Below are 17569 nucleotides of genomic sequence, written 5' to 3'. Positions count from 1 at the left end.
ACCACTGTACTTAGAAGCACTGAGAAGTATCTAATGTAGTGTTATATTGTAATAAGTGCTGCTTCCACTGTTAGTCAATGATGAAATATAATTCTAAAGAAGCATAAATAAGAGAATCCAAGTAGAACCATGTCTGAGAATAATTATAGATAAATGATTTCAGGATTGAGTCTTACTGGTGAAACAGACATGTAAATAAAGCCAAGGTCTGCTTTATTTGTTCCTTTCTCTTCTTGTATGTGAGAAGTAAACAGATATCTGGACATATACATCTTCATGATATGGATTATGATTCTTAAACAAAAGCCCAGACGTTTGTTGATGCAGTGATGGTTCTTGGTCTAAGTAAGAAATGAGTGCTCACCCCACCTTTTTGGGATAAAACTCCCTCCTTGATCCAGTGTTGAGCAACCTATCTGCTTATGTAATCTGTCAATGTTTTCCTTGAGGTGTCTCAAGTGCACAAAAATTTTGCTGCCTGGGCTAAGGTATAAGATTATTCCCCTTCCCACTTTTATATAAAGACACTGGACAGAGTAGAACATGAATCAAAATAGTGGACACAAGTAGAAGCCCAGCATCCTTCAGTGCAGTTGAGAATTTCAGCCTACTTTATGGATTGGAAGGTAGACCTTATGTTTACAGTTTAAAATCAGAATACTTCAAAATCGAAATACTTTGATCAGTCAACTAGTGATGCAATAATGCAGTGATAAAAATTTTAATAGACTAATCAGTTGTGACAATGGTTAATCCAATAGTTTATTGTGACAATGGTTAATCCAACAGAGAAAGCCAGTTGTTTATTCTACTGTCAATAATATGGTAATAAACACTTTTGCTTAAATATGGTTTTAATGAACTTAAGTGCATGTAAAGTCTATATCAGTGGTTCTTAACCTTTTTGAAAGGAACGCCCCCTTGAGCCATTGAGGAAGTTATTATCGCCCCCTCCCCACGCTGATATCTTATTTATTTATTTATTTATTTATTTATTTATTTATTTATTTATTTATTTATTTATTTATTTATTTATTTATTAATTATTATTATATCCAATGACCCCTGAAAACAAAATTAAATTCCAAGAAAATGAAATGCCCCCCAAAAAGTAACATTTAGTTGCAAGTGAATTTTAAGACGCAAAAAGAAATATAAAAAGAGCATAAAAACAAACTGCAATGCAGGAACTAAAAATTTCAAGACGAAAACTCTGAAACTAAATTAAGATTGGAGGAAAATATTCATGCACACTGTAAAAAGGCTGCAGCCATCTTCACAGGTTTGGCTTGCTCCAGCGCCCCCCTACCGCCCCCCTTCTGCTCCAGCGCTCCCACGCTGCCCCTTTTTGTTTTACTGCCCCCCTGAAAAATGAAATCGCCCCCTGGGGGGCATTATCGCCCACGTTAAGAACCATTGGTCTATATAATGGATGCTACCGGTCAGGATACAGTTGCTGCTGAAGTGGTAGCTTTCTCACCGTTATAATATGTATATACCACTGGAATCAGTCTCACAGGAACCTCTGCTACAAGGTTATGCCTCTTGACACTCATGTATGCCATTGTAATTCTCTGTTGATACATATGGTGTGTCTCCTTCCTAGCAACACTGGGAGGACCCAAGGGAATAATGAAGCAGCAGCTTTTCTCTGCTTTTCAGTGGACACTTTGAAGTCTGTTACTTGTAATCTTTCAGAGCAGAAATAAAGGCACACATTTCCACAAGCACCTTAAAGGTCTGAGATGACAACAGATGATGTGATTTGGGTCAGTAAAGCAAAGAGATCAAAATGACAAAGCTATGGTATATTTTATGGTGATAGTGCTATGTGCTGCTGTTGGTAAAGGCTCACTTCAGTATTATATACTGGATTTGTCAGGCAATAATTTTAAGATGCAAACTTGCTAACCTTTGTGGAAAGCAAAAGAAAAATACTTTCAAGTTTGGAGTTGGTAAATTCAAAGAAGATCCATCAAATCCTATTTAGAAACTCATTGGCAATATCAGTGTATCCCTTCTCCTCCCATGGCATCCATAAGCAGGGTAACTCAACCTCAGATTATCTGTCCTGTGCCACTCACCGACATTGTGGGGGCAACACTGGCAGAGTGCTGCTATTCATCATTGTTTGTGGTTTTTAATGGGAGGAATGTGAAATGGAAATAATACTTTGATAGCAGACTGGCATTCTAACATCAGTCAGTAAGCAGAGCATCATTGCATCACTGTTTTACATGTTTAAACATTCAAATGTTTTATGGATGTTATTATGTTCTATAATGCTAGTATTTGCTTTTATATTAATATTGATGTGTTGGTTTATTGCGTAGACTTTATGTTTGCTCATTGTTTACTGTCTTATGTTGAAAACCAATCAGAGTGGTCTATAGTTAGCTGGGCAGTAAACAAACAAATAAGCTGGATCAGTCAAAGCTATGGTTTTTCCTGTAGTGATGTACGGAAGTGAGAACTGGACCATAAAGCAAGCTGACCGCCGAAGAATTGATGCTTTTGAATTGTGGTGTTGGAGGAGGCTCTTGAGAGTCCCCTGGACTGCAAGGAGAACTAACTTATCAGTTCTAAAGGAAATCAACCCTGAGTGCTCACTGGAAGGACAGATCCTGAAACTGAGGCTCCAATACTTCGGCCATCTCATGAGAAGAGAAGACTCCTTGGAAAAGACCCTGATGTTAGGAAAGTGTGACGGCAAGAGGAGAAGGGGACGACAGAGGATGAGATGGTTGGACAATGTCATCGAAGCTACCAGAATGAATTTGACACAACTCTGGGAGGCAGTGGAAGATAGGTGGGCCTGGCGTGCTCTGGTCCACGGGGTCACGAAGAGTCGGACACGACTAAACGAACGATGGTGGGAAAGAGAAGGCACCTATTTCTGAAGTGCCTCTAAAGGAAGAAACCCTATGGTTCTTTGTTCTCAAAACCCAGGGAAGGAGGCAAACTATTATCAAATTCATCCTCTCATCAAGCAACACATGAAGCTGCATCATAGGGAGTATTTGGTTCATTTAACCTCAACCAACTGACAGTAGTTCTTCAATAACTCCTGCAGCTATTTTTCTCTGCTCACTTACCCATTATTAAGGAAAGAAAAATCCATCAATTTTGCTTTCTCCTGCGTGTGGTTCTTTTTAAGTTTAAGTTCTTTGCATTCCACATGTGACATTTGTGAAAGCAGGAGTAAACTTTCCAAAAAAATCGAAATGAAATTGTCCTCTTATCTGTACTGGCCACATTCCGTAATGAACAGGACCATGTTCTTCTCGCCTGCTCTAAAGGTGTTAAAATTCAGCATATTGAGGATCTGAATACCTAAGCATTCAAATACGAACTTTTAAGAATTAAACACTTAAAGCTTGGGCCTAGATAGGCAAATCTGTAACTTTCAATTTTTTTTTCTAAAACATCATAGATTCTTCCCATCTTCCCATGACACAATATGTCAATTTAAAATATTTCTCAAAAACGAACTGACTCACAATGCTCTCCCATTGCTACTTACCACCATGGTGACTTGAGGTACCAAGGCTTTTTCATATTGCATAGAGACTCTCAAGGTTTACAAAGACACTTACCTGAAAACCTGAGCAAATATACCCTGCCTTACAAGTGTATTCATACTCTCAGATAACCTGTGCAGCTTTGTGTGGAGTAAGGGTGTTTGGCTGATTTTCAGAAAGCTCCCAAGATGGGGAACCCTGTCATATTTTTTGACCTTCCAGTCATGGACACTTGGTATACTTATTCAACTAAATGTATTTATAAAAACTTCTTCAGACCTTCATAATAAATGCACAAGGATTTTCAAAACAATCATGTGATGCTCAAATGCACACCTTAGCCCTCTCTGTAGTTTAGAGCTAAAGCAAAGCAAAGTGTGCTGTTTATATACTGCCCCATAGTGCTTCAAGCACTCTCTGAGCTGTTCACAAGTTAATTACACATTGCCCCCCCCCCCGCGAGCTGGGTACTCGTTTTACTGACCTCAGAAGGATAGAAGGCTGAGTCAACCTTGAGCTTGCTACCTGGGATTGAACCCCAGGTCGTGAGCACAGTTTTGGCTGCAGTACAGCAATTTAACCACTGCACCACGAGGCTCATTGCATTCCACATGTGGCATTTATCTATATAGTGTATAGTGTCATCTATATAGTGTATAGTCTATAGTTTAGATCTTCATAGACCTAACTCTCAGACAGTTGTGCCATTCTGTTATGAAAAGCATAGAGGCAGGTTTTTGTAATATGTAGAAAATAGCTGATGCTGACATTTGAAATTTGGCCATTCTTTGTAGTTTAAAGAAGGGTGAAAATTTAGTTTTATGTTTTAAAACTGGTGTTTGCCATCATATTTTCATTCATTCAAAAAGTAGAGGAATTCGAAAAAGGACCTTATGAAATATTCAGTTATTGCGTGTAGGTCTAGGAATTGCTTTAGATACCTGGTTTCAAACCATAAAACATTATTTTCCATTATTTGTGGCAGGTGAAATATGAAACAATATTTTAGTCAGCATTTTAGGAGACACAAATTTTCACAATGGGCTATTTGCTGCCACCTAGGGTGACTAGAAACTTACCTTTAAAAGAATTCCTAGTGGAGGTTTTCTTGCAAAGCTTCCCTGCCCCATCTTCCCAATGTGTTAAGCAAGCATACTTCCTATCTCATAATCTTTCTGTAATCTTCTGTAAGGTAGGCTACTTAATTTTATTTTTAAAAAGTGTCATGAATGCTTAGTTGCTCCATCTTTGCAGTGTTCAGTAAGCAGGCAAAGACTTTTGTCTTCAGGCAAGTCTTCCCTCAGTGTTTGACCCGAGTGTGATTTTTAGATGGATTGTTATTCATTACTCCATTTCTCAGAGCAGTATTGTTTGTTCCTTTTTAATACTTTTGTACTCATTGTTCTTAGCTTTAAATATTGTCTTTTAGTGATGTAAAAACCACTGATGTATACTCATAGTTTTCAGCTTTAAATATTATCTTTCAGTGATGTAAGCCACCTTCAGTGCCTTTAAGGAAAAAGGTGGGGTAAAAATAATTTAAATAAAGTTTTAAAAGTTCTCTAAATTATAGTGGCTGTTCAAGAGATCGGAGATCAGAAAAGTTTAGATATTATCCGTGATTTGGGGGCTAAATGCTTGCATATCCAGACTTATTATCTTTCTGGATTGGAAAAGCTCCTAAATTTAAAAGACATTCACTGTTTTTAATAATAATGACAATAATGTATATTTATATTGTGCTCTACACCAGAGTGTATCACAATAAAATCAGTAATGTACTAACATGCAACACAACATTTAATCACAACTAGAGATGGGGGTATTGGTATACAAATACCCCAGCACAGCTGGACATAATGAGGGTCCAGCCCCCTGAGACCGGACCATCCACTCACACATCCACTGCTGCCACCAGCTCCTCTTTCCCTTCCAATCACTCTGGAGCTCACGGTCAGCTATCCACTCATCAGCCTGGAGTGGATAGCCAACCGCGAGCTCCGGAATAATTGGAAGGGTGCCGGACCCTATCTCTAGTCACAACTTTTATATTGTGTGTGTGTGTGTGTGTGTGTGTGTGCGCGCGCCCGCGTGCAGTATATATAAGAACTTGTACATGAACATAAAACTCCTCAAAATAAGAAGTAACCAAAGAGAATTGACCAATTGCTAAAAACCATTTAAAAAGTTCAAATAAAATAATACAAAATAAGCTGCTATTAGCAGGGATCAGCTGGATGACAGGACCAGGCCTACCATGAGGCCTGATGAAGTGATTCCCTCAGGGAGTGGAGTGTATAGGATGACAGATTTGCTGGACACAACCCGCCCACCCACTCTGTCATTGTAGGCTTGAATTGGAGAACTTCCACTACCAGCAGTTCAGAGCAATCTATGTAATAGCCAGCTGGAGGGGGGGTTGTCCTCATAGCCAAAGCACAATGGGAGGAGCTGTCTGATTTCCCTGAGCACATCCACCATGGCACTCAGCTTTACGGACTCCTCAGAGCCAAGCATTATACACACTGATATCTCTGGCTGCTGGTAGGTACCGTATTTTTCGCTCCATAAGACGCACCTTTCCATAAGACGCACCAATTTTTTAGGAGAAGAAAACAGGAAAATATAATCTGTTTTCTTCGCTCCATAAGACGCACAGACTTTCCACCCCCCTTTTCTGTGGGAAAAAAGTGTGTCTTATGGTGCGAAAAATACGGTAAATTGTAACATTTCTTTATACAGAAGAAACTTCTTTGTGACCATCTGATCTATTTATTATACAACCTCCATTTTTGAAACTGATATCATTTAAAATAATTCATCCAATTGCCAAAAGCAGATTAAAGTGGGTTATCTTTTGCAGTTTCAGTTTCAGAACCCTTATTGGCAAACGGTACAAGAGAGTGAGATACAGTAAAATGTTAAAAAGCATATATGCCAGGGAATACCCAGATGACATTGTTAGGACTCAATGGTGTGTGACAGCATAATGCGACACCTCTGCAGGATGGAATGGATATATCTGGCTATTGTCTGGGTAAGTTCCTTATTAGCGCCAAGCAACAGGTGCCGGATTTTATCCAGGTCACCCCAGCTAGAGTGGGAGAAAGGGAAGGGGCTCAAGTATTACAGGCAGATATCCTGATACCACATAGAAAAAACAACATGTGCTGCAATGAATCAGTCGCTCCCTGGCCACAAGGGCACACTCTCAGCTCTGGATTATCCCCTAAATCTCCCCTGCACCAAACTGGATGGTACAGCATTGCACCTTGCAAGGGTAAACACCCAGTGGTCCTGGGGATGATCTAAAAAATAAAGATAATCCGGTCTCCTGATATGAGAGAGAGAGGAAGCTGGAAGTATAGCAGAGAGCAAATCTTTGGTGCAGCACTATGGTAAGTGTAGATAAAGCTCCTTCCCCTCTGCTTGAATCTTTCGAGTCACCACCACCATATTCTCCTCCTCCTCCTCTTCATTCAGCGGATTCAATGGGGAGATAGGCACACTGTCACGTCTGCAATTTCTCCCTCGAGTAGGACAAGGTAGTGTGAGAGGCTGACTGTGAGCACACACTACCACGCTTGTGAGAGTGGTGCAGGTGGCAACAGTGGCACTCTGCTTATCACCCCCAGCAGCAGAACATGTTTGACCGCCTTGGTGGGATAGATTTTAAGATACTAAATTTGTCTACCTGGATGGGATGTGAGTCTGGATAAAGCCTCTCCCAGCATCAAGGAACAGCAGTCTTGATTTCTACTTCCTCAGTGACGGTTTGGTTAACTGGACAGCAGAGAACACAGATTTCCCTGGGTTTCTGCAGGCCATATAGATAGCAGTCAAAAACTACATCTGCTATTTGACCCATGAGTTTCTCATCTATGATGTAAGTCAGAGGGCCAACACACAGATCACAAGCCATGTGTCATCCCCCAGGGCTTCTTCGGGGCCTTCAAGGCACTTTCACAAACTGTACCAACTGAAATTTGGCAGCAAATTGTACCACCAGCTTTCAGCAAACACAAGGTATGGGGAGAGTCAAGGCAAGGATTTTGCTTCCTTAAACAGCTTGTAACAGTTTACCATTGGATTTTAGCAGCAAACAGGAAAACACTATTTATTTTAAAAACAAACAAGTTCTTGTTATGTATGGGTTTCCCTTCCACTTTGCTGCCAGCTTTTAGAGATGGAGAGATTGCAATCCACAACAAAGCTTTCTGGGCAGGGACATAGCAAAAATCATTCACCCTGACTGAAGTGAGAACGAGGGCTCAATGGATTAAAGAGTTGGGCACTAGTGTAATATGTCACTTGTGCGTGCTCATTTCCCATAATGGTGTGGCATATTACTTGCTCACACTAAGGGTCCAAAGGGAATAGGGCTCCATGGAACATTGTGACACCCCTTCTAATGTACTTGGAACTATTCTAAATTTCAACGTGCAATTGATATCAGTTTGGGCACAATTAAAAGGCATATAGGAAGAGCTTTCCTAAATACAGAGATGTATTCCAGGCAAGAGGGAACAACAGCAGAGCTATGCACAGTGGTAATATTAATAGTGACTGTCATAAGCAACGGATCTAACTTTTAATCCTTAGTGCCCATATCGATAGGTAGACTATCCGTATGCTGTAGGAACAGGCTGATCACCATTAAAGGATTGCAGCAATATTACCAACAAAATCAGTTAAATTATGGCCTACTTCCTGGTTATATGTTATCCATATGGTGGTGGAAGAACATGTGTGATTTAATACTTCTATTGGTATGAATGGAAGACCAACGGAAGGAAACATTACTAGATTGTTGTAGGTTGTTGCATGCAACAATGAACTAAAAACATCAATGACAAAACAGATAATGTGTATGCCTTGCATAAAGAGTAATACACACATTCAAAATTTCTCATTATTATTGCCAGCAGAAGAGGGGGCAAAATATAACAATATATTTCATGTTCATCTGCACAAATTAAGGAACAAGTATGAAATTATGATGCAAACAATCTTTAAAAGACCATATGCTATGTGTGCTACTTCCTTAAACATTTATAGATCTGTTTCAAGCAGACCACTGAAGTAATATATTTAAGGAACAGGATCTGCATTGATATAGTTAAGCAATGCTCTTGCTATGGATGAAGATTTTAATGTAGTTTAGCGTATACTCAGGAGTCCATCAGTCACTGTCCAGCCAATCAATTATTGGAATGAAGCTAATAAGTCACTTTCATTTGGAGCTTATTACTGACTCAATAACATACATACTGAATTCTTGTCTCTCTGCCAAAAAATGGTAAATAAAATAGTCATTGGATAGATGATAATTATTTTCCAAGCAGCTTCTTTAAAAATGCACATAAACATGAGAGCAACTACATGCATCATCTTAATAGCAGCAAATACAATTCTTTAAAAATATTATTGGTTAAATATATGGAAGGAAAGAAGGAAGAAGACAGACATCCATCGGTTTCTCTCTCTGTGTGTGTGTCAACATGTCAACTGCAGACCCCTCTTCAAATATTGTAGCTCCTGTTCTTTCCAATTGGTATTTTAAAAGTTTTTTAAATGCACCTGATAAATTTAGCATAACATTTTATTTGGACCTCATTTGATCTCAGGCGTGCTTTAAAAAAGTATGTAAAAAAAGAAGCATCAATCTCTTAAACCTATCTATATAATAAAGCAGGTAGACCTAAATACATAGCAAAAGGATTCCAACAGTGGAAGCAATACATAACTTTAAAACACAGTATGATGAATGAGGACACTGCTTCACCTATTTCATGTGTGAGTTTCATCTGGAAAGCTTCAGGCTTGCTTTATTCTTTTCTGCTAAATCCTTATTCACTCATTTTCCCAGACAAACTACAGCCTTCTGAGTCAAGGTGCTGGAGGCTTCTAGGAATGAAAACAGGCATTTCAAATGGCTGCCTTTGAAGAAGATTTGGCAACTTCCACTAGTTTAAAACACAGCCACCAAACTGTTGGCTGGGGGCATGTAATGCTTTGCTGCAGCAACTACATGGGCTCCCAGTTTGTTTCTGGGCTCAGTTCAAAGTGCTGGCTATTACCTACAAAGCCCTATATAGCTTGGGTTCAGACTATTTGGAGGAGCGTATCTCCCCTACGAGCCTTCTGGTCTTAAGATCTTCTGAGGAAAAGCCATTCCTCTCGTTCCCCTTACCATCACAGGCAAGGTTTTCCTTTAGAATTCTTCTTGCATTGAATTCTTCTTCCCATCACCCACCTCAGAACACATTCCCTCATTTGCAAAGTTTCAAAGGTCTTTTAACTATCAAAGATACACAACATTCATGTGGAATTCAGTAGTTTAGTTTAGTGGTTTAGTTTTTCATTTTACATGCTATTTGTTCTGTCTTACTGTCAAAGTTTTACTTTCTTGAAAACCACAAATAATGTCAATAAATGGACTTTTCCAAAATTACATTCAGTGTAACCATTCTTCTCCCTATAAACATATTTAAATATCCCCCATTTTAGCATATGACATTGCATAGGAAAACCCCAAAGCATGTGGTTGGAAATGGCTCCTCATATTTTTTTTCTCTTTTAGAAGCTTTTTGTCACCAAGTAACACACTGAACTCCTTATGCTACTGAGATACAACACACACACAGAGACACACACACACACACAAATAACTCAGTATGCCTACTGGGATTTCTTAACTTGGGGCAATTTGTCTCCAAAAAGTTAGGCTCTTTGTGCTATGCCAGCATTACTAGGTAAGAGGATTTAGGACATTGTTTCATGTTAACATCTTACAAATCGCTTGTTTTGTATGACAGGAAACACACAATTTTCTTCACCTTGTATGACAGGTTTTCAAGTGTAAAATAAAAGGTTTGCACCACACAGACACAAACTCCTGGAGGATTTTATCTTTGTTTTCTTTTGTTGTGCTGGTTTACTTGCCCCCTTACAGGAGTGAAAAATCTAAGCAGTTGAACAGGGTATTGGAGGGGGGGAGAAGTTAGTAAGGTGTCCCATTGTATGAAGACACCCTTTTTCATCAAGGCAGTGGCCTTTGTTCTTCATCTGAGGCAGCAAAAGGCTTCAGCTGGCCCTGGCTATCCATTATTGACAGCAACAGCCTCAACTGGCATGGCAGCCATGGCACCTGGGGATTTAAGGAGAGTGCTCTGAAGAACAACTGTCACTTAGCAGTCCTTTTGCCACCTCCACTATTCAGAAAAACACATCCCTGAGCCACCTGATACTATCAACAGCACCTGGATCTGCTAAGGGTATGCCCTGTTGTTTCCAGAGAAATGAGAACAGTCAATGAAGGGCCTGTTTGGTTGCTTTCGTGAATAAAAAGGCAATAGACAGGAAAATAATCTCTTGGGGGAATTAGATAAGTGAACTAATTCAGTGCCATTTGTGCCACCCTTTTTATCCCAGGTTTGATTCCCCAACCAAAGCTTCCTCCATTAGTCCTGGACAGGTGTGACAGAAAGTATTTAGAGAAATGAGTGAAAATTAGCATTTAACATAGTCTATTTAGTTGGACACATTCTAAAAATAAATAAATCACAATATTCTTTCTCCACAAACCTCTACTAGGGAAGGGATATGCTGGAAAATATGAAGGAAAATCTCTTGAGTCATAATGTGGTTCCTTGTGATTTTATATCTCTCTTTTCTCTTCAGAGCTTGCTTGCAGAACTGTACAAAGAAAAGGCACCATTTTGATTCCCCCCCCCCCCACGGGCATTTAAGCTTTCATTTAGCTAGATTTTGTTTGACCTCTTTTGTTACACACCTTTTCCTCTCCACCCTTGGCCATTTGGAAGACCAGTCTTTCTATTTACCTTGAATAATCATTGCTTTTGGGAGACACCTTGAGGTAGTGTGATGGAACAGGTTTAAAATTTAGCCGAGGTAATCCTGTGATATAATACTGGAAGTCTAGATGTTTCTTGTCAGTTTAATGAAAAACTGAGAAGAGAAGAATCATTAAAATAAATGGAAATTTAAAAAGGGGTGGAGGAATATTTTCTGATTAAATTCTTACAGTTCTGACTAATGGGAAATGAAGTGAATAAAAATATAGAAATTAAAGCAAATGGAGTAACGAAAAATGTTCTTCTTGAAGACTCACATTTTGAATCCAACTTTGTTAGTGTAAATGTCTCTGGTTATAGTGTGCAAATGTAAAATGTATACTTTTTGTTATAAAAATTGAATCGTGGAGTTTTTTCAGTATCTATGGTATATTGCAAGAAGATACACAAAATGAAACAAGAAGCTTGATGAAGGGAGTGGGAGATGAAAGGAACACCTAACTCTGAAAGATGCCAATACTAGGGCATCATACATTTGTAAAGTAGCATCAAATATGAGTCAAATTAAGGTGCATGTACTTTAAATCTTTTCAAAACGTTCATATAAATTAAGAAAGTGAGATACCTATAGGCGGTTAGGGGTTTATATTTATGAGGGGTAAAGGTATGGAGAGAAAAAAAACTGAATATTAAACTCAAACAAAATGATAACCTTGTTGGAACTCAAGGATTACTCTGAACACCTGAGATTAGATACATATCAACATTCCTCATTAAAAAATTGGATAGACAATTCTGTCTTATAACATTCCAGAAAGAAGTTGCATATCAAAAGACCACTACCTCCCTAGAAATATCAGTAATACTAAGGAGACCCGCTGCCTAGTTTGAGATAAGAAGTGTAGGCAGGGTTTCTAGAAGCAGTAAAAGCATTCTGAAGAAGAAGAAAGCTAAACTGAGTTGTCATTTGGGATAAAGTGCTGGACACAATGAAAGGCAGAGCAACCTCCAATTCCCCCTTCCACTCTCCATGCGCTGCCTTTAATTCAGTCACCAAAAATGTCCTCAACCGGATGTTCGTAGATACTGCGACTTAATGAGACTGATGTAATATTTTTTCTTAATGTGGCTAATCTCCTGGCTCTGGCAATTATACAGACACAGAGGGGGAGGCTAAGGGACCACAGAAGAATTAAATCAAGACAGCTACCAGCAAGCTTCCCAATGAAAAGAACTCAACACGTGATCTAGTGCAATGTAAATGAACACTTCCGGGCAATTTTTAAAAACTCCTTAAATAGGCTGCTTCATGTCCGACTGTTAATTCAATAGTAAAGGAAGTGTGACAGCACACAGTAAAGAAGAAGGGGGGGTGCTGCCTCCTTTTGACCTCACATGATCAATGCTGGATGCCAAACAAAATGTTGTCTATGAAGAAATCATAGAGAAACACATGGCCAAGTAATTGTTAGCATCTCTGTTAACATACTGAGCACAGACAATTGGATGGATCTCTCCCAGTTCTAAACTTCAAGCGCAAGTTTATTAAACCCAATTTGCATTTTCTAATCTGGAATAGGTGATGCTTGTACTTGTTGTCACCTACCCCCTTAAGGCTACAAGGTCTTTAGTTTGGTATGTATGCCTAAAATACAGATATTGCTATAATTTGACCAAATGAATAATGATGCAACACATTTTGCCTCTATGCTTTTCATAACAGACTGAAATGGAAAGTACCTGGTACCCTTGTTTTGGCCTGCAACTCTCACAGTCCTTGACCATTGGGCCAAGCTGTCCAGGGCTCATGGTAGTTATCTTAAAAGACATGTGGAGGGTACCAGCTTGTGTACCTCGAGCAGCAATGACCCACCATTGATATGCAGCCAACTCTGAAATAACAACTGCTGGTTCTAGCTCAACCAAAGGCCCAAGGGGGGGTGGCTTATGTGTTCATCTGAAGAAAAGCCATTTAAAAAATAATTAAAAATATCGGGCTGTTGGTCTAGTGGCCCAGGGCGTTAGGGGCTACATTTACATGCTCAGGGCCTAAAAGTGGCCCAAATGATGCCCATTGCCCACCCTGACCTAAATAGGCTGAAATTAATGAAGACAAACTTTTCAGACATGCTAAGTAATCCCAGTTTCCTTGTCCATTTATCTGGATTATTAGTTTAAATTACTTTTTGTCCCAAACAAGCAATTGGCAAATTCTGAATTCTGGCAAATTCTTCAGAAACGAACTGATCGAAGTTTTAATCCGTTTGCACTGGCCAGATTCCACAACTATAGTTAATTTGCAGCATTGCAAGAACCATGTTGTATCTACCTGCCATGAAGCTGAAGAGTTGCTCAGAAAAATAAGTGGCAAACCTAATTCGTCAGTTTCATGAATGAACATGCAGGGATGAAAACTAAACTTCAAGTTGAACCGCCAATTGTCCTGGGTCTGGATATAAAAATCTTGCAGTTTGACTTATCTCGCATTTAAATTTTTTTCACTTTATTTTTTTTCCTATTCCAAACATGAAGGAATCTGCAAATTTTATTACATTCTTATCAAAAATGAACTGAAACAAAATTCTCACCCATCTCTACCTAATATCTTTGTGACTGGAGATGCTGGAACCTGGGAGGGCTTGGATGAAAATGAAATTCGCTGTGACATGAGATTCTCCCACAGCTTTACCCTGTACCCATTTAGAAGGATAAACAGGATAAACTGAATGTAAATAATCAGCAACCCCTAACGTACAATAGAGAACAAAAATTAAAAAGACATGCTTTCACATCTAGCCATGAGTCTCTAAAACAGCAAAAGCTTGCTAATGAGGGAGAAGTGAAAGGATAAAAAAGAAGAAAATATTGGGTATCCCTGTAAGAAAGACCTTTGAAAGACACACAGTGCAACCCCTCCTTTTTTAAAAAAAAAAAGTTCAATGAGGTTTCCAGTTCCGGAGTTCTCTTCTCTTTTCTGTGGGTAGCCTGCAGGTAAAGGGGCAGACACCAAGTTCTTAAAATCTTGCTTGTGTCTCCTTTAGCAACAGCAGACACACAGTCCCAGAGGCCTGCCTCTCAGTGGGAGATGTCAGCCAGCACTGCTTCCTGGCTGCAGACATAAAGGCTGGCTGGCTCCTGTCTCAGCAGTAGGCCTTAGGACCGGCACCAAGCCCAGAGACCACTTAGAGCAGCAGGCTCCATCTTTGTGTCATGGGATTAGGTTTTACAAATAAAACCATTAACTAGTTCTATCGTATTTTAAAGCATAGGAGTTTAGGTGGGGGGAAAATGCCTAACTTCCTTCTCTTCCCAAGACATCCAGTTCAAACTTGTTCCCATTAGACTGGACTCTGTATTTCTATATCTCATTTTGACGTTATTTGATAAATAACCTCCCTTTTTCCCCCCACAGCTCCAGGAGGCTTATTTCTCATCTTCCATGGAACACTAGATTTGATTTTCTTTCCCCAGCTGTACACACGTCAATTTGCCTTATCTTATTTGTTTCAGCCCACCCAATGCCATATTGTCAATTTGTTTCTCTTTCCCTCTGAGAGGAACTCCACAAAGCATGTTAATTTTCCACGCCTGCATTACCTTTTTTCATAATACATACACATTTGGGTACTACCTCATTAGTCAACAACTTTTAAATTCTGCACGGCTGCTTTTCTGTTGTTTGTTCGATATTACGAAAAATACACCCAGAGAAGTTTCACTAATTGGAAACAAACATATAAAAAAGCTTTGGAGATTTGAATATGTAAAAATGACACCTAGGATCCCAAGGGGTGGTTCCTCTTCCCTGCTGTACCCCCATAGATCACAAAAAATTGCTCTGGCGGACATTCGAGGGCGGGGGGGATTAAATTTATGTTATACAGGCAACTGTCCATCAGTGCAGAGGTTAAAATATATAGAATGGAATGTCATTAGGTTACTGTATCCACTTTTTAAAAGCAGGGTGGATTTGATTTAAATCTTTGTTTAACATTTATAATTGGATTTTTTGACCTTTTAAATTTAAATTTTGATTTTTAAAATTTAAACTATAATTTAAATCAATTTGATTGATTTGGCTATGGCCAAATGTGCCTTTTTCCATCTGAGGCAGATTGTACATCTCAGCTCCCTTCTCAACCAGAAGTCCCTAATAACATTGGTTTACGTGTTGGTCATCTCAAGGAGTGACTAGTGCAGTGCTCTCTACATGGGGCTGCCCTTGAAGATGGTACAGAAGCTGCAGCAAGTGCAAAATGCGGCAGCCAGGTTGGTCGCTGATACAGTTAAATCAGACCATATTTCACTTGTCATGGCCCACCTGCACTAGCTGCCAGTAGGCTTCCGGGCCAAATTCAAGTTACTGATGTTAACTTATGAAGCCCTTTACGGTTCAGGACCTCACTACCTGTCAGAGCGCCTCTTCCTCAGGTCATTCTCCCATCCCACTCAAACCTCCCAACCCTTGAATCCTGTGGGTGGTCACCCTGAGAGAGGCCCAGAAGTCGCCAACCAGAAGCTAGGCCTTCTCGGTAGTGGCTGTCCCACTATGGAACTCTCTCCCTATGGAGGTGTGATTGGCCCTAACCTCCTGAGCTTCCAAAAGCAAGTGAAAACCTGACACTTTATGCAGGCCTTTACAAACTTCACCCATTTGTAATATTAATTTTGTAGTGAGTTTATACTGGCCCATGGTTCACTTGTTTTTTTGTTTTTATATGTTCATTTTTTAAAACTGCTGTATATTTTTGTTGTTTCCTGGAAACCACCCAGAGTAGTGGCTTGTCCACTAAATGGGTGGAGTATAAGTTTAAACAAGCAAGCACACACACTTGGCTATAGCTTGTAAGGAAAATAAAATTTGATGAGAGCTGCATTTAATTATATCAGTTTCAATTGATGAATCAGTCTCTCAATTAAATTTTCACACACTTGTATATAAGTAACATATTGGTTTGCTAAGCTCTGCCAATGCACCAAAGCTGAATTCCCAAAGTTGGTGTTGTGCAATGCTAAATCACTGCTGTAACTGTCAGGTGGTCACGTGAGCAAGGAGATACCGCATGCATGAGCGAGAACAAAAATCCAGTGATTGCTGCCACAGTCTGTTGCATGAGCAGATCCTGGCCTCTGTTCCTCAGAAGGCATGTGTGTGTCAATAGCAGGCATCCTTTTCAGTGAAACATACCTTCTTACAAGAGAGAGAGAAGAGGGTGTGCCTCCTCAAAGATGTTGTTTTCCATCCGTGTTCTGTATTTGCATTTAAAATATTTCTTTAAAAGTGTGCCCTGCACTCCTTAGTCCACAGAATCCTACAACTATCTACTTAGAAGTAAGATGCACTATCTTCACTGGAACATACTCTCAGGTAGATCAGTACAGACCTACAACCTTCAAAGTTTTTAATCAATTAAGCTTACTGTCCAGTACAATTTTACCTAGAAGCAGCTGTATTGAACTTCATGTGACTTGATGCTAAGCAGACATGCATAGCATTGCAGCATAAGAAAAGCAGTTTCAGAGCTTGGAAGAGTGATGTTAATCTGGCAGCTGAAGAATCTCACAAGTGGCATAGCCATTAGCCACACTACCTGAAAAATTCCAAGAGAACAATATAAAATAAATACTGTACATACAATTGTAGTTTTGTAAAATTTAGCAGAATTATAAAAAATTACATTAAAAACATGATAAAACAACCCCTTCTTTCCAGTTAATAACATTGTATATCTTTAAAATAAGTAAAACCTCAGCCAGTGTTATATTAAAAGCATTATATTATCCATCTTAAAGCGCAACCCAAACATCTGGTCGCGAATAACTATTGCTGCAGCACAGAATTTGGCCACTTGTCTTGTAATATAAGGGGTACTGTCAGAGAGTAGCAACTGTACATAATCCTCCTCTGATCTCCCGGGAGATTTACAGATAATAGGAAGTAAAAGCTCCATACATAAATACCAATAGCAAGTACAATAAAGGAGAACTTGACCAACTGATTCGACTTTGTCACTATTACAAGGGCAGAGACAATCTGATGGAGGCAAACCTCGAAATCTTCCCTCCAGAAGCTTAGAAGGTAATACATTGAGATGAGATAGTACTGGCTAAATACGAGGAGGTGATACACTCAATGTATGCACAGCTCGATGTACGTACTTTTCGAGGTACGGACTTCTCCAGCTGCAAGATTTCCAATCGACTTGCGGCTGGAGAATCGACCTATGGACC

Source organism: Pogona vitticeps, chromosome 3 (genome assembly GCF_051106095.1).
Source record: "Pogona vitticeps strain Pit_001003342236 chromosome 3, PviZW2.1, whole genome shotgun sequence".
Classification (NCBI taxonomy): Eukaryota; Metazoa; Chordata; class Lepidosauria; order Squamata; family Agamidae; genus Pogona; species Pogona vitticeps.
This window is presented reverse-complemented; position numbering follows the sequence as displayed.